The sequence below is a fragment of the Silene latifolia genome, chromosome Y (assembly GCF_048544455.1).
Source record: "Silene latifolia isolate original U9 population chromosome Y, ASM4854445v1, whole genome shotgun sequence".
Lineage (NCBI taxonomy): Eukaryota > Viridiplantae > Streptophyta > Magnoliopsida > Caryophyllales > Caryophyllaceae > Silene > Silene latifolia.
The window spans coordinates 150,814,688-150,837,136 of NC_133538.1; the positions used below are offsets into that span (position 1 = coordinate 150,814,688).

General features: G+C 40.3%; 1 pseudogene; it reads right to left on the minus strand.

The window, feature by feature from the left end:
* Positions 1-732: 732 nt before the first annotated feature.
* Positions 733-22,449, minus strand: part of LOC141629179 (cardiolipin synthase (CMP-forming) / mitochondrial hydrolase fusion protein-like) — an 80,219-nt pseudogene continuing 58,502 nt past the window's right edge.

The following is a 22,449-nucleotide window of genomic DNA, read 5'->3' on the forward strand; positions in this document are numbered from 1 at the left end:
TCCAGTCTGAGACTTTACAAAATGAAACTAGAAAATTAGAACCTTTCACTAAAATGAAACTTTACAAAATTAATTGTTTTTCTCCTATATTCTTTTAAGTTATACAGGAATATCTTCCAACTCCAAAATGAAAGTTTTGATGTGATGGATAATTTGCTTTTCCTAACAAAATATTGACATCCTTTTTAAATTATTTTCTCTAACAAAATAGATTATGTGTTTCCATTTTGAAGTATTACAATATGAACTTTACGTTTCCTATTTGAAATACTTTAATACGCACTTGATTACCAACCTAAGCTTACAACAACCCTTATTTAATTGAGAGATATTGCAGCAAGTGAGGTTGGTTATCAGGGATAAGTGGTGCTTTTAATGGATATGGGTGGTTTTCGGCATTTTCTCGTGGGTCTATAATTGTTTGGTGGGATAGTATACTCGAGTGTATGGTTGACGCGTTTGATTAGGTTAAGTAAAGTTTGTGAGTGGATAAAAAAGAAGGTTAAAACTGAAAATGACTAATGTATAATTGTATAGGAGTATACTGTATACTCGGAATACTGATTTTGGAGATGGTGTTAACTTATGACTTTTTTCAAATTTTGTTAAACTTAAATTGAATTACGTATCTCTAGTTTGTGATTTTACTTGTGAGGTAAAACTTAAAATGAAATTAACGTATCTCTATTTAGTACTAAATGAATGAATAGAAACAAAAAAACACAATATGAATAAACCGAGAAAATGTTGTAAGATCACTCGATGAAGACTAAATTATTTTGTCACAAGATCACAGGGGAACAAAGAAACACAGAAGAACGATCTCGCATTATAGAACAGTCAAAAAGTTGTATTCATACATAGAGGGGCAGAATCAATTAAAGGGGCTGAGTTGGATGAATAGCTCAGCAGTCACAGCGGTCACAGTCCTGTAAACAGAACGTTGATGGAATTTAAAGACAATCCGGTATCAAATCCTCATATGTATCCTGTGAGACAAGGCCAATTCTCAGTTAACTTTTTCCTTGTCTAAGATAAATTCGACGGCCTCTTCCACTGTGTCAACCACCTATCACAGACAAAAGGACGTGTCAATCATAGAAAGTTCAACAACAATCTCGGAACGGACTATACCATTAAGAGTAAGGTGTGGACGTGTCTCCAAAACATTAAATGCAGACTCGTCCTTTATAGCTGGGCAGCATCTGAAAGCTAACTTTACTCGGACTTGTTTTAAAGGGCTTGTTTGGATAGCAAAATAGAGAGCAAGGGAGGGGAGGGGGATAGGGGAAAGGAAAAGGAGGGGAGAGACTCCAATCTTTTCTTGTGTCGGGATGTTGGATACTCGGATGGTAGTCGGTAGATGTTGAGGTGTCAAACAGACAAACATATCTATTTCGTGATTTGAAGTTTCATGTTTTTGGACAAACTGTTCGAGTGTCAAGACATTCAGCCCAAAGTGAAGTGTTGAAGTGACAGTGGCAAATACACTAGAGACCAACTAAAATAAAACGTCAAAGTTAACATTCAATTAGGACGACCACATTCAAGAGCGCCTCAAATCATAACTTTAGTGGTGAGGCAGACACCAACCATCTACAGCGAAATATTCACTATATACATACCATGTCTGCCTGGAATTCATGATCCTGTCTTTCTCCTCTAAAAACCCCTGTCCTGGTTAAAATAGAAAACCAGGGATGTCCAGCCTGAAATGATAACATTTTAGAATTTTATTGACAATCATCATGATGTAAAAATTCAGAAAGCCTTTGAGCAGGCATTAAAAGTATGACAGCCAAAGCCACATATGACAGATGAGCACAAAAACTCATATAAGCGTACAGCGGAACCCAGTTCATACTCTACACCTTATTTAATGATATAAGGGTCTTACAAGAAACCAAGTAGGAGATACAGAAGAGAAAAAAGACCAACCTGATGTGCACCTTTTATGTCAACTGAAGGGTTGTCCCCAATCATATAGAGAGTTTTGAAAGGATTATACCTACTTAATTGTTGATCGGAAAATTCATGAGTGCAAAGTTCCCGAAGTGCCATTTCAGCATTCTTAAATGCAAGTGGATTTGGCTTCCCAAGGGCAGAATACTGTAATGGATGAGGATGAATGCTGCACAATAAAGCTTGCTATCAGCGCTATACGTCACCACAAAGAGCCAAGAAAGACTAATTAGAGTGCTGTTCAAGATGTTGGAGTAAAAAATGTTCAAGTCGTCCCAAATTATTTGGCCCCTTCTATATGTGGTAAAAAAAAAGTGATTTTCCATACACTCCTAGTTAAGTACTCCGTAACATACTCCCTCTATCACGTTCATACTCTTACTAGGGAGAAAATGGTAAGGATCATGTGGTACCTCTACATGTAAATTCTTCAATTCAAGGGGTATATTGTTAGAGAATAATTGGTACAATTATTCTGTGAATATCTTGTATAATTTAGTCAAAGATTGTAACAACTTACTCCCTTATTCTTAGCCTTATCTTAGGAAACCAACCTTGTTTCTAGGTAACCAACAGCTTGTTAATTAGTATATAATGATGTACCCTCATAATGTATTTTATCATTCAATCAATATAACTTACATGGTATCAGGAGAAAGGTTCGATCTCCATACCTAACCTAAAATACTCTCACAAAAACCGTGTTCCTTGACCCCCTCCAAATGTCAGGCAACACCATTCCCAACAGTGCCGAGCCCTCTAAACCCTTGGTACTCGTCAATATTCACGCCGTCACCAAGTTTGACGGATCCAACTATCAACAATGGCGAATTCAATTTGAAGCATTGTTGCAAGGTTACGGTCTGTCATCCTATATTGATGGCACTGCCCCTCCCACCCAATTTATTGAAGAAAAAGATAAACAACCCGTCCCAAATCCGGCATACAATACTTGGTTCAGGCAAGACCGACTACTCTTCGGTTCCGTGGCAAGCACACTCACCTCCTCAATTAGCCCTATCCTAAACCGTCTGACCACCACCAAGGAGGCATGGGATGCCCTCGCGGCTTCCTATGCCCGACCATGTCGTCGTCATATCAAGCAACTTCGTCACAAATTAAAACACACCACCAAAGGCTCCTCCTCCATCACCGAATACATGAACAAAATCAAAGCCATTGTCGATGATCTCGCTCTCCTTGGTACCATCCTCTCCCAAGAGGATGTTACTGATCAGATCATTGATGGTCTACCCTCCTCTTACCAGCCCGTTATTGATGCGGTCAATGCCCGCGACACCCTGATTAGTTTCTCCGAATTTCACGAGAAATTAATCCGCCAAGAACTCACCATCCAACAAACTGAAGCCTCTCAAACCACCACCTTTACCCCGATGGCCCACCCTACCTATACCCGACACTCCGCTGCCCCTCACAACTCCTTCTCCCACACCCCTTCCGTCCCACAAACCTCTGCCTCCTCCAACCAAAACCCCAAAAACCCGTTTCGTGGCAAGTGTCAATGGTGTCACGTACAAGGACACACCTTGTCTTACTGTCCCATATTCAAAGCCTTGTATCCTGACATCCGCGTACCACCATATACCCGTACCCCCTCTGCTCAAACCAACACACCAGCCCAAGCTCACCCCACGACCCTTACCCCACAAGCTGTACCCTCTCCATGGCTTCTTGACAGCGGTGCCTCGCACCATGTCACTGCTGATTTAGCCAACCTCTCGCTTCATCATCCCTATGATGGAACCGATGAAATTGTCATTGGTGATGGCTCGGGATTACCTATCTCCAACACTGGTTTAGCCTCCTTACCCTACACCTCTTCATCCTGTTTTAAATTACAAAATGTTTTACATGTTCCCCAAATACACAAAAATATTATTGTAGGGTAATATCCGTATAAAACCCTTTCTTTATAGGATTATAACGCAAATTTAATACGTGATTTATAGTCATAAAACGAAAAACATAATGAAACGATAAAGATCAAGGAATAACCTTCGGTCCTAGTGCAATATGGCAATGAGAGATCAAAGTAGACCTCCTCCTAAATGATGCACCCAAGATTGTCCGAGAAATGCCCTTGTGCTAGAAGGAATCCTCTAATTGTCTTGCAATATAGAGAGGATTGTTTTGTGAGTTTTAGTTGGATGTGAGATCCGAATTTCGAGAGGCACTTTTCTCAAAACCCTAAAATATTTTGCAAAATGAATTATTAGGTTAGACAAGAGGAGAAAACTCCCCTTTTGTCTATGCAAGCCTCGGCCAAACCGAGTGAGAGGAGAGAAATGGGCTTTTCATTTCCTCTTCACTTAAACTCGTGGTCCGGTCCATAATTCGCTAAGTGTATATGACGCGGTTTCATTATAAACTGTTATCGGTTATCGGAAATTAAGGCATCAACTAATAATACGGGTTAGTTGAATTATTAATACATGTCCGACAAAACAGTATTGTATAATTATATTCAATATACATTAATTAAATATAAAACGCTTATATTCAATTTTACGAATTAACCGCTTAATTCGTCTTAGCCATTATTATTTAATCCGTATTAAATAAAATATCTCAACATCACATTTTGACTAATAATTAGTCAAATAACTCAGACTAACTGGTTAGTCAAATTTGGCATCTACATGACTGTATTTTCATACCGTCACATCACTCAAACGTATCCTATAGGTGTGACTTTTAGGGACGATTGATCACCGCCATCGTATGACAATAACGTCAAACTTATCTAGCAAGCCAACCGTTATTGATAAACGTGGATCAACTGGTAATAATACCAAAAGTATGCCCTTTGATCCTTTTAGAGATTTATAAGTCCTTGCACTAATCGTTAAGGACACCGGCCCAACAAGCTCCCACTTGTCCGTACAAGTGTATGTGCAATGACGTTATCCGCACTAACTGGAGGACACAGCTCCAACAAACTCCCACTTGTCCGTACAAGTGTATGTGCGATAACCGATTCTCATATTCATTTAAAATTTCTCCCACTCAATGTAAAACAATTTGCAGATCTGGATCCACAAAGGTCGTATTTTACAATCGATGCGGATCTAGAGTGGTTTCCCGACTAGAGAGTAACTTAAGCGATAAAACGAATCCGTATCCGAGCATGGCCATGCATTTCGATTCTGACTCCTCGAGTGGCCCCCGAGAAACATCGAGTACACGATAAAGGCTGAATATTTCCTTCAACTCGAACTCCTTCCGATCTAAGCACAGCATGAAATGACCCAGAAACAATCTACTTGGCCCCCTGTTACGGATGACCGTGAGAAAGAAACCAAAGTCACCCAAAATCTGCCTTAGTCTCAAGAGACAGTCGATAGTCAAAAGAATCGACTCTTAGGATCACCATGGAGGTCCTATCCACGACCGGGCACCGAATGTTATAAAACATTTAGGACTCCACGTCGTTGTCACAATTGTGTCCTACGAAATATCCGTATAAATCGCCTCGTGATTGGTGTCAACCTTTGTTGACTTATGGCTAGTTGAACCCACCATCAACCAACGTCACAAAATAATTGCCAGAGTTATCAGCTCATGTGGGCAATTAAGGACCAAAAATATAATGCTTGTTCAGTTCACTTTGTGGTGTTCAAAATTTGTCGTACAAATCCACATGAAAAACAAAATATATATATAAAATATCAAAACGATGATGTCGTATAGAGTACAAAAGGGAATGAATCTAATCCATAAAAGAGTACTACAACTTAGGAACACGTTTAATTCCCATGGAATTAACATGCCCTTCATGCTTATCTTGTCGTAATGTTTTAGTGAGAGGATCTGCTATGTTATCATCTGTAGCAATCTTTTCTATCACTACTTCCTTTTGCTCCACGTAATCTCGGATTAGATGAGCTTTCCGTTGTACATGTCTAGACTTGTTGCTAGACTTAGGCTCCTTAGCTTGGAAGATGGCACCACTATTGTCGCAATAGATGGTGATCGGGTCATTCGAACTAGGTACTACAGATAGTCCATGTAAGAATTGACGCATCCATATCGCTTCCTTTGTAGCTTCAGACGCGGCATAGTACTCGGACTCGGTCGTAGAATCTGCTGTAACGATTTGTTTCGAACTCTTCCGGTGACTGCAGCGCCATTAAGAGTAAAAGCGAATCCGGACCGAGATTTCGAGTCATCTCGATCCGTTTGGAAGCTAGCATCTGCGAATCGGTTGCGCATAGCTTTTGTTCGCCTCCATAAGTCAATGCCCAATCTTTAGTCCTCCGTAGGTACTTAAGAATGTTCTTGACAGCCCGCCAATGTGGTTCACACGGATCTTTGTTGGAATCGACTTGTCATACTCAATGCATATGCCACGTCCGGACGTGTGCATATCATGGCATACATGATATATCCTATTGCCGAGGCATAAGGTATCTGTGCCATGCGCTCTTTCTCTTCCGGTGTCTCTGGTGCCTGAGACTTGCTCAAATGCACCCCTGGAGCCATAGGAAGGAACCCCTTCTTGGAGTTAGTCATCTTTGAATCTCTCTAGGACTTTGTCTATGTAAGACTCTGATCGAGAGATAGCATCCGTCGTGATCTATCTCGATAGATACGGATGCCTAGAATTCTTTGTGCCTCTCCCGGATCTTTCATCTGGAAATGGTTTTTCAACCATACTTTCACCGAAGTTAAGAGAGGTATGTCATTCCCAATCAGGAGTATGTCATCGACATACAATATTAGGAAGACAATCTTGCTCCCACTCGACTTGATATAAAGACATGGTTCCTCGACCGATCGAGTAAATCCATTTTCTTTAATCACTTGGTCGAAGCGATGATTCCAACTCCGAGATGCTTGCTTAAGTCCATAAATGGAACGCTTAAGCTTGCACACTTTCTTAGGATGTTGTGGATCGATGAAACCTTCGGGTTGTACCATGTACAACTCTTCCTCCAAAAAGCCGTTTAAGAAGGCGGTTTTCACGTCCATTTGCCAAATTTCATAGTCATGAAAAGCGGCAATCGCTAAGATAATCCGAATGGAACGCAAAGATGACTACGGGTGCGAAGATTTCATCGTAGTGCAAACCTGGCACTTGGGTGAAACCTTTAGCAACTAGTCGTGCTTTATAGATATCTTGTTGACCTTCCACAGAATGCTTTATCTTGTAAAGCCATTTGCATTGAAGGGGACGAACCTTAGCAGGTAAGTCAACAAGATCCCACACGTTGTTCTCATACATGGAGTCCATCTCGGATTGCATGGCCTCAAGCCATAGCTTTGAGTCGAATCTGGTCATGGCACCTTTATAGGTTGCGGGTTCACTACTCGTTAAGAGTAGAATGTCATCTATGTCATGTTCCTCGACCGTACCAATGTATCTGTCCGGAGGAATAGAGACTCTTCCCGACCTCCTAGGTTCCTCAGGAATGTTAACCGCAGCCGGGATTGAAGGAATAGGTTCCTCCAATAGTTGCTCGGTATTTGGTTCTGGAATCTCCGACAGGTCGAAGGTTCTATCACTCTTTGCATTCTCGAGAAATTCCTTCTCTAAGAATGTCGCACTAGCCGCGACAAAAAGACGTTGTTCGGTTGGCGAATAGAAGTAATGACCACGTGTTCCTTTAGGATAACCTATAAAGTATGTCTTGACCGATCGCGGGCCGAGCTTATCTTCAGGTCTCCACTTGACATAAGCCTCGCAGCCCCAAACCCGTATAAAGGACAAGTTAGGGACCGTTCCCTTCCATAGTTCATATGGAGTCTTGTCATGAGCTTTAGACGGACTTCGGTTAAGTATTAGAGCGTGACAAAAGAGCATAACCCCACAACGAGTCAGGCAACACGGTGTGACTCATCATGGACCGAACCATATCAAGTAGTGTTCGATTTCTCCGTTCGGACACACCATTCAGCTGAGGTGTTCCAGGTGGAGTTAACTGTAGGGCGATCCCACAGTCTTTAAGGTGTTGATCAAACTCGTGAGAAAGATACTCGCCACCACGATCTGAACGTAGTGTTTTTATCTTTCTACCAAGTAGGTTCTGTACCCTATTTTGGTATTCTTTGAATTTCTCAAAGGATTCACTTTTGTGCTTCATTAAGTAGACATAGCCATATCTACTTAAATCATCCGTGAAAGTGATGAAATACCTATAGCCTTCTCGTGCGGTGATTGACATAGAACCACATACATCCGTGTGTATGAGCCCTAATAGGTCAGCAGCGCGCATTCCAACACCTTTGAAGGAAATACGAGTCATCTAACCGATGAGACATGATTCACACGTGCCAAATGATTGAAAATCAAAGGCCGAGATAGCTCCATTTTTAATGAGCTGTTTTACGCGTTTCTCATTAATGTGTCCCATACGGCAGTGCCATAGATACGTTTGATCTTTGTCACCAACCTTTAACTTTTTATTCATTACGTGTAATATTTCGGTCGTCTGATCTAAAACATAAATTCCGTTCATGGAGACTGCCTTGCCATAAATCATATCGTGTAAAGAGAAAATGCAAGCATTATTTTCTATTACAAATGAAAAACCAAGTTTGTCAAGTGCAGAAACTGAAATAATGTTTTTCGAAAGACTAGGAACATAATAGCAGTCATATAATGACAACTCAAATCCGCTAGGAAGCTGGATCACATATGTCCCCTTTGAGATGGCAGCCACTCTTGCTCCATTCCCAACACGCAGGTCAACCTCACCCTTTACGAGAGGCTCGAGATTTCGGAGGCCCTGCACATGATTACACAGATGAGAACCACAACCAGTATCTAGTACCCAAGTTCCGTAACTTGCATGGTTATTCTCAATCATATGAATAAAAGTAGAAGAGAGAGAAGACATACCAACAGGTTTAACACGACCTGCCTTTAAGTCCTCATGATAAACAGGACATGTACGCCTCCAATGCCCAGTCTTGTGGCAATGATGGCACTCCATGTTTTCATTCTTGCTCTTTGTCGCGCCTGATGAGGTGCTCGACTCACCAGGCCCACTCTTACCTGAACCTGACTTCTTGAACTTCGGTTTACCTACTGCTAGGTTTGCCCGAGCTTTGCCCTTACCTTTCCCCTTGTTTGACACAACGAGAACATCCTGTTTCAAGCTCCCACTGAACTTCATGTCCTTCTCGGTCTGTACGAGAAGGGAGTGCAGTTCATGTGAGGTTTTCTTCAAATCATTCATATAGTAATTCGCTCTAAATTGCGAAAAACCATCGTGGAGTGAATGAAGCATGCGGTCGATAACAATGTTCTCGCTGATGTTACAATCAAAGGTCTCCAGCTTCTCGACATTCTCAATCATCTTTGAGAATGTGTGGGCTAACCGGTTGGCCCTTTTCTCGAGTCTCGCATCAAAGAAGCGAGTGGTATGCTCATAGGTCACGATTCTCGGTGCTTTCGAGAATTCCTTAGTGAGCGTGGTGAAAATCTTGTTTGCACCATGGGCTATGAAGCGTTTCTGCAGATTGGGTTCCATTGCAAAAATGAGTACGTTTTTAATCGCACCCGCTTCCATACAGAAATCATTAAACTTGGTGATTTCAGCGGCTCTAGCCGTGGGACTGGGTTTGCGGGATGGGCTCTAATAGATATTTGAGCTTCCGTCGGCGCGGCGACATTCCGTAAAGCCGCCTCCCGGTCCGCGAAGTTTGATCCATCATTCTTGATCGAGTAGGCGATTCATCCGATTCATGAAGATCCGAAGCCAGGACTCACGGTCCAATGTGGCACTTGGCATTGGGTTATCAGTAGAACCAGCCATTTGTTATTAGCAGTTTAAAAGTTCGTGATCTACACTGAAAAAGAAAGAAAAACAAAAACGAAATAAGCAACTCATCGAGGTGATTTAAGTCTATTTAAAAATTCATTTTAACGTGTAGACTCTCGCACTTGCATAATTGATCTCCCTCAAGAATGATACAAGTGATCCCAAGACTCAATTTCTGTAAATTGATAAGCCAACTGTTTAGCTAATTCTTCCGTAAGAACTCTTGGTCGATAGATTTCCGTAAATCCTATCTATAGTCCACCATAGTCACAGGATCGTACGAGTGACCATAGTGTTGAGATAAAATAGGTCAATCGGTTCCAACTTACCCGACGTAGAAGGGGTCATATTATGCCTACCGACGAAGAAGGGACTCATTGGAGTTTGACCTATAAAGACCGTTCTCAATTTTTGTTTATACGAGGAAGATCCCATCAACTAAATTATAATTCATATTAAGTGAACGAATAACTAGCGTCTGCGTGATTGAATTAATTTGGGTGATGGCTTAAAAAAAACGTGTGACATGAGAATGTCAAAGAAAACTAACTCGTGACCTCTATATGTGTCAGTTTTCATGCAATAAATAGGTGGTTTGGTTTTTAGGCGGAAAATGATGCATACTATCGTTACGATAAAATAAATAAAAGAATGCAATACGTAAATAAAAAAAAATTCCTAGTGTGACCTATCCTAGTAAAAAAGGACAAAATACAACTTTGGAATCCACCGTTGGACCCGAAAAGCTTGTCTTGATGTTCCATCTTTGTCCATGTAGCGGGAGTGAGAATCCGGTCTCCATCTTTAGTCTTCTCAAAATTACAATTAAAATTTACAAATGTAAACCTATTTACATTCTAAATAAAACCTTGTAATAATAAAAATAAAATGGAGATACGAGATCTCAAAATACAACCAAGACCGTGTTCCATCATTACGGTAACACGTTCTACTAAGGCCACACTAAGTTACAACCGTTTGCAAAAATAAATAAATACGTAATTAAAAGCATTCAAATAAAACAAGAACGATAAATAAAATGCATCAACTAAAATTTAAATTTATTCGTGACATAATTCCGTAATTATGTTAAATTTATCCAAACCACCAAAGATAATTAAAATTATATGACAAAACCGCTTTAGTCAAGTTAATTTTAATCCGAGATAATCCGTTACTTTAAATCGTTTTAAAGTAACTTAATTTTACGTGGGTGAACCGTTTCACTATCAAGCGAGAGCATAAAAACCGTTTTATGCATTAAAAGGGCCGAAAAAAAAAAAAAAACAAACAATTTTTTTTTTTTTTCATCATCTTCTTTGTACGTGAACGATACCAGTAAATTTTTTTTTTTTTTTTTTTTTTTTATAAAGTCGAACCGTGAGCAAAAAAAAACAACAAAAAAATTGAATTGCTCAAACCGTGAGCAACAACAAACAATGCCGAAACGATTTGACAAAACTCAATTGCAATTTTGATCTAATCCGTATAGAAATCAAACTACAATTGACATGATCTTCACATATTGTTGTAATTATCGTTTAAAACAACAATTCGCAAAGAACAAATCGAATACAAAACAGAAAATCGACACCAAAGCAACCGTGTAAACTGGACACGGTTCCCAATGAACAAAACAGGCCGAGACATATAAAATGTCGAGACCTAGTACAGCCACACGGTTTTAACATTTTTTAGCAAAAAATATCGATTTGATAAAAACCAATTGCGATATCACCTAATCCGTATAGAAATGAAATAGCAATTGATAGATCTCTAACATATTACAATGAATATCGATTACAAAATAATATGCAAAGATTAAATCGACAACAAAAACACAAACATGGCACGGAATTCAAAAAGATTCAGCCGTGCAAAAAAAAATATAACCGAAAATTTTTTTTTTCAGCCGTGTGGTTTTTTTATGTACCAAAAATTATCGATTCAAATCGTTTGATGAAAATCACATAGAAAAATTTACGTGGCCTCGCTCTGATACCACTTGTAGGGTAATATCCGTATAAAACCCTTTCTTTATAGGATTATAACGCAAATTTAATACGTGATTTATAGTCATAAAACGAAAAACATAATGAAACGATAAAGATCAAGGAATAACCTTCGGTCCTAGTGCAATATGGCAATGAGAGATCAAGTAGACCTCCTCCTAAATGATGCACCCAAGATTGTCCGAGAAATGCCCTTGTGCTAGAAGGAATCCTCTAATTGTCTTGCAATATAGAGAGGATTGTTTTGTGAGTTTTAGTTGGATGTGAGATCCGAATTTCGAGAGGCACTTTTCTCAAAACCCTAAAATATTTTGCAAAATGAATTATTAGGTTAGACAAGAGGAGAAAACTCCCCTTTTGTCTATGCAAGCCTCGGCCAAACCGAGTGAGAGGAGAGAAATGGGCTTTTCATTTCCTCTTCACTTAAACTCGTGGTCCGGTCCATAATTCGCTAAGTGTATATGACGCGGTTTCATTATAAACTGTTATCGGTTATCGGAAATTAAGGCATCAACTAATAATACGGGTTAGTTGAATTATTAATACATGTCCGACAAAACAGTATTGTATAATTATATTCAATATACATTAATTAAATATAAAACGCTTATATTCAATTTTACGAATTAACCGCTTAATTCGTCTTAGCCATTATTATTTAATCCGTATTAAATAAAATATCTCAACATCACATTTTGACTAATAATTAGTCAAATAACTCGAACTATTGGTTAGTCAAATTTGGCATCTACATGACTGTATTTTCATACCGTCACATCACTCAAACGTATCCTATAGGTGTGACTTTTAGGGACCAGTTGATCACCGCCATCTGTATGACAATAACGTCAAACTTATCTAGCAAGCCAACCGTTATTGATAAACGTGGATCAACTGGTAATAATACCAAAAGTATGCCCTTTGATCCTTTTAGAGATTTATAAGTCCTTGCACTAACTGTTAAGGACACCAGCCCCAACAATTATTTCCGTCTCACAATTTTGTGCCGATAATAATGTTTATATTAACTTTTCCTCTTCTTCTTTTTATGTGAAGGCATGTGAAACTGATGCTCTCCTCTTCACCGGCCCTGCCAAGGACGGTGTCTACTACTGGCCCTCATCGTCGTTCCCGCAAGTCCACACTGCAACCGTTTCGCACGCTGACCTCCATCATCGTCTTGGTCACCCGCACTCCACTGTTTTTCATCAAATTGTTTCCAGTTTAAACATTAAAGCTTTGTCTTTGAATAATAATTGCAATGCGTGTTCTATTTATAAGAGTCATAAATTGCCGTTTACTGTTTCCTCGCTCACAACACAATTTCCGCTTGAAGTAGTATTTAGCGATTTATGGACTTCTCCCGTACACTCTTTCGATGACTATAAATACTATGTGATTTTTGTGGATCATTTCACGAAATTTACATGGTTATTTCCACTCAAGAAAAAATTCGACACTCATCGCATATTTCTCAATTTCAAAGCCTTCGTTGAAAAGCAGTTTTCTCGCCCTTTACTTACCCTTTACTCGGATAATGGAGGAGAGTTCGAAAAATTAAAAACTGACCTCGCCACATTCGGGGTACAACATCTCACCTCTCCTCCCCACACACCCGAACATAACGGTTTTGCGGAACGACGCCATCGCCATATAGTGGACACCGGTCTTGCGCTTCTATCACATGCTTCCATGCCAATTCGCTACTGGTCCTTAGCCTTCCAAACATCTGTTTATCTAATAAACCGCATGCCTACATCGACCCTCGCCCATCAGTCCCCTTATACCCGACTTTTCCAAACACAACCCAAATACCACAATCTCCACAATTTCGGTAGCCTTTGGTATCCCTGGCTCCGCCCATACACTCATCACAAACTCGACCCCCGCTCTATCGCCTGTGTCTTTGTTGGGTACTCTCCTACTCAACATGCTTATATGTGCCTCGATCCTAAAACCCACCGCATCTACATTTCACGACATGTTCGTTTTATTGAGGATACCTACCCATTTGCTTCCTCACCCGCATCCACACCTCTTCCCACTTCCACTTCCTGGTGCCAACTTGAACTCCCCCTTGTCACCATTCCAGACCCCTCCCCTACCTCCGCTGCCAACTCTCCCGACAACCAGGAGCCACCTACCCCTCGCACTCGAAAACCCATTACCCATGTATACATTCGACGCCCCCACCTCACCACTGATACTCCTCCTGCCTCTCCCATTCAACCCCAGTCCCCACCTGAACCGGAGTCTCCTCCTCAGTCCTCACCTGCACCCGACTCCTCCCCTCAGCCCCCACCACCTCCTCCTCACACTCATGCCACTCGCGCATCAAACAACATATTTAAACCCATTGATAAACTCAATCTCAATGCCCAATTACAACCAACCGAACCCAAAACCACCAAACAAGCTCTCCTTAGTCCCACCTGGCGCGGTGCTATGGAAGCTCAATTCAATGCCCTTCAAGCAAATCAAACATGGGAACTTGTCCCACTTCACCCGATTCATTTTTGTGAGGAGCTTCGTTCGGTGGTGACACAGTTCTGGTGGGGTCAAAATGATGGGAAAAAGAAGATACCTTGGATAGCGTGGAAGAAGCTTTGTTTACCAAAGGCAGCCGGAGGTTTGGGATTTCGGGATTTTCATAGTTTTAATATGGCGTTATTGGGGAGACAAGCGTGGCGGCTACTAACAAATCGTGAGTGCTTGTGGTCTCGGATAATGAAGGCAAGGTACTTCCCCAATGTGTCGTTTATGCGGGCAGAGGTGGGGTGGAATCCGAGTTATGTTTGGCGGGGTCTTGTAGAGGCTAAGGAGGTGCTTCGAAAGGGCATTAGGAGGAGCATAGGGAATGGACTGAGTACGTTTGTTTGGAAAGATCCATGGCTGCCGGGGACACGGACGAAAAAGGTCATTACACCGAGGGGGGATAATGACGAGCATATGTTGGTGGCGGAGTTGTTAAGGTCCGATGGAAGTGGGTGGGATAGGTCGAAGGTTTGTGGTCTACTGCTTCCATTCGAGCGTCAATATGTCTTCAATATCTATGTGAGAGAGAGTCAGGAGGAGGATAGGTGGTGCTGGGATGGTGAGAAGGATGGATTATATAGTGTTCGGTCGGCTTATAGATTGCTAACGGGGAAGGAGTATGCGGAAGCTGGACCATCGAGTGATGCTAATGAAAATGAGCTATGGAATAAGGTATGGAGTGCACCGGTCTTGCCTCGTGTTAATATTTTCTTTTGGCAATTGCTTCATGATGCTTTATCAACAAGACGGAATTTAAATTATCGGCTTGGCAATTTCGATGAGACATGTCCAATATGCTGCAGTGACCGCGAAACATGTTTGCATATAGTCCGTGGGTGTGGGGGTCTGGCTGGGGTTTGGGATGGTGTCGGGATTGATGTGGAAAGAATGTATGACGGGGAGAGTGTGAGGGACTGGTTGGAGGTTGTCTGGGCAGGAAGGGAGGTGAAGGAAAGAGCGGTCTTTATGATGACTTGTTGGGCGTTGTGGGAGGCGAGGAACAAGGTGGTTTTTGAAGGGGTTGATGTATGCTCGGCTGAGATAGTTAGGAGGGTCACGGGGTTAATGGCGGAGGTTGAGGACGCGGCGAATGACTCCATGGGAGCTAGTGTGGGTAGGGGAGATGGCGGTAATGGTGCTGGGAGAGAGAGTCTTGGTGGGTGGTCGAGACCGATGGATGGGTGGTTTAAGGTGAACGTGGATGCTGGGTCGAAAGAAGGGGTTGGTACTAGTTACGGGGTTGTGTGTCGGGATGATAGTGGTGCGGTGGTGTGGAGTGTTACGGAGCATATTAGGGACGAATATGACCCGGGACTAGCGGAGGCTGTGGCGGTATATAAAGGTTTGAAGGAAGCAAGACGTATGGGGCATCATAAGGTGGTGCTTGAAAGCGATTGTCAAGTTGTGATTGATCATTTGCGGAAGAGAAGGCAGGGGCGAAGCGACTTTTGTTTAGTTATTAAAGATATCTTAGATTTGAGTAGTTCTTTTCAGTCGGTTTTATGGTCTTATGTTAGTAGATTGTCTAATAAAGTAGCTCATGAGTTGGCTCATGTAGTACCTCGTTGTTTAGGTAGAAGAGTCTGGTCGATTAATTTGCCCCAAAACGTTTGTAATGCCGTTTCTTTTGATCTAATGAGAATGCAGTAATCCCTTTGGGGAGTTTACTTTCAAAAAAAAAAAAAAAATCTCGTGGGTTGTAAATGGGTGTTTCGCACCAAATACAATCCCGATGGCACAATCCACAAGCACAAGGCTCACCTTGTAGCCAAAGGCTTCCATCAACGACCCGGAATAGACTATAATGAGACCTTCAGTCCCCTCATTAAACCTGCCACGGTCCGATTGTTGTTAAGTATTACCGTCACCAAGAATTGGCCACTTCGTCAACTCGACATAAATGACGCTTTTCTCCAAGGCATGCTAACTGATACGGTTTATATGGCTCAACCTCCGGGTTTCATTGACTCCCAGTACCCGTCTCATGTTTGTCGTCTCAAGAAGCGTTATATGGTCTTAAGCAGGCCCCACGGGCTTGGTACATCGAGCTACGGTCATACCTGCTTGACACGGGTTTTCGAAACTCAATCTCTGACACTTCACTTTTTATACAAAATAACACTCATGATTTATTTGTTCTTGTCTATGTCGATGATATAATTGTGACAGGTGCTTGCTCATCCCGAGTTCATTCATTTATTCAGGCTCTCGCGCAACGGTTCTCACTTAAAGACCTTGGCCCACTTGCCTATTTCTTGGGTGTTGAGGTTCAGCCGTTTGCCAAGTGTCTATTTCTCACTCAGTCCAAGTATACATCAGATCTCCTCACTCGAGCTAAAATGGCCGATGCCAAACCGTGTCCCACTCCTATGGACTCCTCGCACAAGCTCTCCCTCCGTGACAGTCCTCTATTCGACAATCCCACTGAATTTCGTGCTCTAGTAGGCAGCTTGCAATATTTGTCACTAACGCGTCCCGACATCGCCTTTGCCGTGGGAAAGCTCTCCCAGTTCATGCATCAACCGACTATATGCCACTGGTCAGCTTTAAAACGTCTACTTCGTTATTTAGCCGGTACTGTCTCTCACGGCATTATGATCTATCGTGACACTCCCTTAAGCCTGCATGCTTACTCCGACTCTGCCTGGGGTGACATCCCTGAAGACTCTACCTCCACTGGCGCATATATAGTGTACCTTGGTCGTACACCCATCTCGTGGAGTTCAAAGAAAAATCGCACAGTGGCTCGCTCATCCACTGAAGCCGAATATCGCACCATTGCTAATGCCATGGCTGAGCTCATTTGGCTTGGTCATCTACTACAGGAGCTTCACATCGTCCTTCCCTCGACCCCGGTTGTCTACTGCGACAATCTTGGCGCTACCAGTATTAGCTCCAATCCCGTGTTCCACTCTCGCATGAAACATGTTGCAATTGATTATCACTTTATCCGCGAAAAGGTTCAGTCCGGTCTTATGCGTGTTACTCCAATTGTTAATGACGACCAGCTCGCTGATGCACTTACTAAAGCTTTATCCCGGTCTCGATTCAATATGCTCATGTCCAAGATCGGTCTTTCGTCCCGGCCGTCCGTCTTGCGGGGGGATGTTAGAGAATAATTGGTACAATTATTCTGTGAATATCTTGTATAATTTAGTCAAAGATTGTAACAACTTACTCCCTTATTCTTAGCCTTATCTTAGGAAACCAACCTTGTTTCTAGGTAACCAACAGCTTGTTAATTAGTATATAATGATGTACTCTCATAATGTATTTTATCATTCAATCAATATAACTTACATATATGACCGGTAGTCAAATTGGGACAATATATTTGAAGCGGGGTTGAATAAATATAGCAATTTGATCAACAAGGTTCTCCGAACAACCTTACGAATTCCTTTACTTTTTATCTTCTTCTCTTCTTTTGGTGGTTAGTGTTTCTTGATGGTTTAAGACCTATTTGTTCCTCCTTAAGATCAGCAAAAGAAAGATGAGTTTTCAAAGTCTAATCACAAATTGGAAGAAAAAGGTCCTACAGAGAGAAGCCGAAGAAGCACCTAACGCTTGGAGCTTTTTCTTTACCAGATATACAAACTACGTACTGGAAGCTTGAATATAAAGAGAAAATAAATGTTACTCCGTAGTTTCAAAAGAGAAATTCTTAGGCTGTAGTTTGTATTTTTGTAAATACACACTTATTGTGTCCCATCTTTTAAGAGATTCAACCAGCTTTACATTACCTGTTGTAGACGGACTGCAATGATATCCTAAATGCACCCATGCCAAACCGTTCTGTGGGAAATGCACCCTGTCTTTAAGAATAACACATTAGCGTTAATACACTCAGGAAGAATTTTGGGATGGAAGTTACATAGGCCCAGATGTATGGCAAACTGACCTGATATTTAAGATCGTCATGGGCAAAGTACAAATGCGGCTGAGTTCCAGGATCACCCCCAGGAAGACCCCCAGTCCTTAATATGTCACAGAGAACCTTAAACTATTGCAGCATTAGTAGAAGACGAAGGAATCATAAGAAATTGCTTAAAAGTGATGGGAAGTGTTAAGCAAGTAGCAGAAGAGAAATTATGGGAAGAAGCATGAAAGTAGAGAGTGAGGAACAACCTGAATATTCCTACTCCAGTCAACAGAATCATTAACAATGAAGAGTGCTTGGACCCTGTGGGAGGATACATACTTCTTTCGGGCTGCTGATTTGGTCAAAACACAGTGCATAGTCATCTATTGAAATCACATTTCTGCAAATATATAGAGCAAGGCGAGTATAAAACAAAAGTGAAGCACAGAGGATGAGGCATTTGAAATAATGAATAATGGGCCTACTTTAAGCCATATTCGGAGAGCACTGCTGCAGGTTCTCCTTTGCCTACGGCGACAACGAAATCATTCTGAAACCTATTAGCAAGTTGTTTGAAGGGTGAATGTCCATGCAAAACCTGAAAGAAGCAACGACAGATGAAATAAGTAGTCCGTTCTTGAGATGGGAGTATATATTACTCCCTATATCCCGGTCATTTGTTGTCCTTTTTTATATTGGGGTGTCTCAGTGAGTTGTTGTTCTTTCTATTTTAAGAATGAACTTCATGAACAATTTAATCATTCACACTCAATTTGTTACACTTGGCATTTAGTAATTGGTCCCTTCTTCTTTCCTTGGTCTTTGTGCAAAAACCAAAGGACAACAATTGACCGGGACATAGGGAGTAAAACTTAAAAAGTTATACTCCTTATTGATTAGGCTGTGCAGGTATATGGCCCTTTACTGCCACATTGTAATTCATAATCCAATGTGTCTTTGGTCCAATCACCGTATAAGTAAGTCCTATACAAAGGATAGGCTGGTTCGTGTGAAGAGAATTTATTCTATGATCAACCCTGAATCATGTCAGGCAAGCATGAACGGGCTCCGTAAGATACAGTCGAATGTGTGATTTTGGGTAATATAATGAAGTTTTTTTCTCTTTTTTCTTAATTTAAGTATATACTACTCCTTTCATACCAGATCAATGGTAACACTTACCTAATACGGCCGTACCACACCAATGGTAACATTCCTTATTTGGCTCACAACATTACCAAATTATTCCTATATCCATTTGATATTTACACAAAATGTCCTTACATACCCCACCTACCAACCCACAATTAAACTTACAATTACATACCCCACCTATTTTCTCCCTCTTTACCTTTACTTTTACCCTCTTTTCTTAAAAACTCCATTTTTTACCATGTTACCATTGGTCTGTTATGGAGGGAGTAGATTTCATGCCCGGGCATTGCCCGGTTAATATGCAGACAATATTTTCGAAATGTTTATTATGAGATTGCGGTTTAAAATGAATCGCCTTTTCTATATATGAACTACTAAAGTCATTGATATGAAATTGTAAATTGAAGGTATCATCGTGATAATGAACATCTTTTAAAATAGGTTTTTTTAACCGAATCACTGATATGCTAAAACCTGTGCAAATAAAAGACAAACTATGAAGCTTTTTTGTTCTTATAAGACCGTCTCCAACAATGAGTCATTTGTTTCATAAATTTCCCATCTCTCGTCATTTCTCACTTATCCAAATCATTATTCATTCCCCAATTTTTCAATTCAATTAAAATACAACTCATTGTTCCTCAACGTTTCGCTTCAATTAAAATGCTTGGTTTTCATATAGTTTCTCGTAGAATAAAGGGTTCTCAAAATTTTCAGATGAGTATTTTCTCTTTAGTTACCTTCATCCATTTTTTAGAGAGAGGTCTCTGAATGGATAAATTTTCCTATGATGGTGAAATTTGATTATACACAAAGTCATGAATGATCTATCTTCCAACAAAAATGACAATTTGTATACCTCAATTATTTCTCTATTGGACCAAATGACTATCAACTCGAATACTCGTGACATAAAAGATGACAATTTATAAAAAAAAAGTAAGATCACTTCTATTATTCAGCGTAACTTTAATAATACACGTATAAATGAAAAATAATATCTACAAATTTCCATTAAAAAGCCAATAAAATAAAAGGCAAAGTTAACAGAAACCAACAGTCAGGTTTCGACAATATATGACAATTTACGTTTCAATTAATTAGGCCAACCCATTTCAACATATTGGCCATAATGATTCTTATTGTTTCTTAACATCCTTCTCTTCGTGCAGTATTGGCATATGATATACGTTACTACTATTTAATATCATCAATAAATTTGATTACTCGAGGTGTCAAGTACAACGGTTAAGTAGTAAAACTATATAGATGATTTATTGTGCGTATCTATGGCCTTAGACATTGCCAAAAGCAATTTTATGGGCGTATATATGGCCTTTGACTACACCAATAATAAATTTATTGTGCCTTGAAACTGTAACTCATTCGTAATGGGGGGCTTGGCAGCGAGAGTATTAAAACTATATGACGTTAAGTTTCCATTAGATCATTGGCATCAATATTTGCTTGGTAGATAATATCAACATCGCTGTTATCTTGGATCTGTGTTAGGGACAACATGTGACGTTAAGTCGTACAAGAGAAAAAAAAACTATTAGGGATAGCATGTGACGTTAAGTTGCAAAAGAGAAAAAAACCCGAAAGAAATTACATAAAAAAAACTATTAGGGACAACATGTGACGTTATATGCTGCAAAAGGGGAAAAAGGACATTAGATTAAAACTATTTATAGACAAATAAATTAACTGAAAGCTAAATATAAAAAATTAAGCAATATACTAAGCTCACTATGACTAATTGAATAAAAACAGACAGTAATAACCAATTTGATAAAAATTAGATAAAAATTTGTACAAACAAAACCAATTAGGCAATATTACAAATTAATAAGTGGGGTTTGTTAGCACGAAGCGGTCGGTATGATTAGCGAATTATTATACTCTTATAGTGTTCCATATATGATTGATATTACTAAGTTAGGAATCTTTTTTGTTTGGGTGGTTGTCTAACCCTTAATTAACCGCTTGAGGTTAACTCAAGTTTGCCACGTGTCGCGATATCGATGGTTGTGTATGGTTTTCTCATACACGTCATGTATGTGTAGCTTTTTCGTAGTTTTTGCAATACCTAAATACACTATTACACTACTTCCTCCATTCTACAATAATCTACCCATTTTCCTTATTGGGCCGCTTCACTTTGATCTACCCATTTCCTTTCTTTCTATTCTTGGCAATAAAAAATGACAAAAGTGTCCTAATTGCACATCAATATTTACCTATTATGCCATTACTTAACATTTCTAATTAAGTTCTAATCTATATTAACCTATCTATTAAACTAATGACTCCCTCCATTTTTTTCAATTTCCCACCAGAATTCATATAACTCCCTTATTCTCTCTCTACATTTACACCAACTCACCCTTCTATATTCACATTTACTCCCTCCGTATTCCTCTCTAGCACTTTCTACCTCAAAAACCCTAGATCTCACTCTCATTTTCTTGCGCCGCTCTCCATATCCTCCTTCTTCCTTCCTCTCTCTACATATCTGTCTCCATTTTCTCTTGCTTTTTTCATCTTCCCTACCATTTGATTCGTTCTTTCTCACCTTATCTTAGACTTAATGTCTAAAAAACTCAAAAAAATACTTCCCAAATCTCAAACTTCTTTTTTTTTTGGTGAAAATGTGAATATCATTAAAAGCAATCAAAATCCACCATACATCTTTCCAACCTACAATCAAGCTAAGCTACTGAACCTATTACATTGATTTTTTGTAGCCAAGCCATACACTTCAATCTCCCCTTACCAAAATCTCCTCTGTTCACTCTACATGTAACCAACTTCTGAACATTCTTCACAACACGAGTTGGTTGCAAAATATACAGCTCCACTCTACACTTGTTCCTACATTCCTAAATGTGGTAAATAAGACCTGATATTGCTGCCATAACCACCTGCTTTTTCAGCAGAGAACAACATCTCCAACGAATGAGCCAAGCCAGCACATCTCCCTGCCACTGGATCTGTAACCATGCCTGCAGTAGCAGCATGCACTGCAAGCTAAACGGGCATTCAAAAAACAGATGCCTGTGAGTTTCTAGTTGCAACCCACACAAGTAGCACAGTCCAACAGTACAAATACCAAACTTATGCATCCTATCTTGAG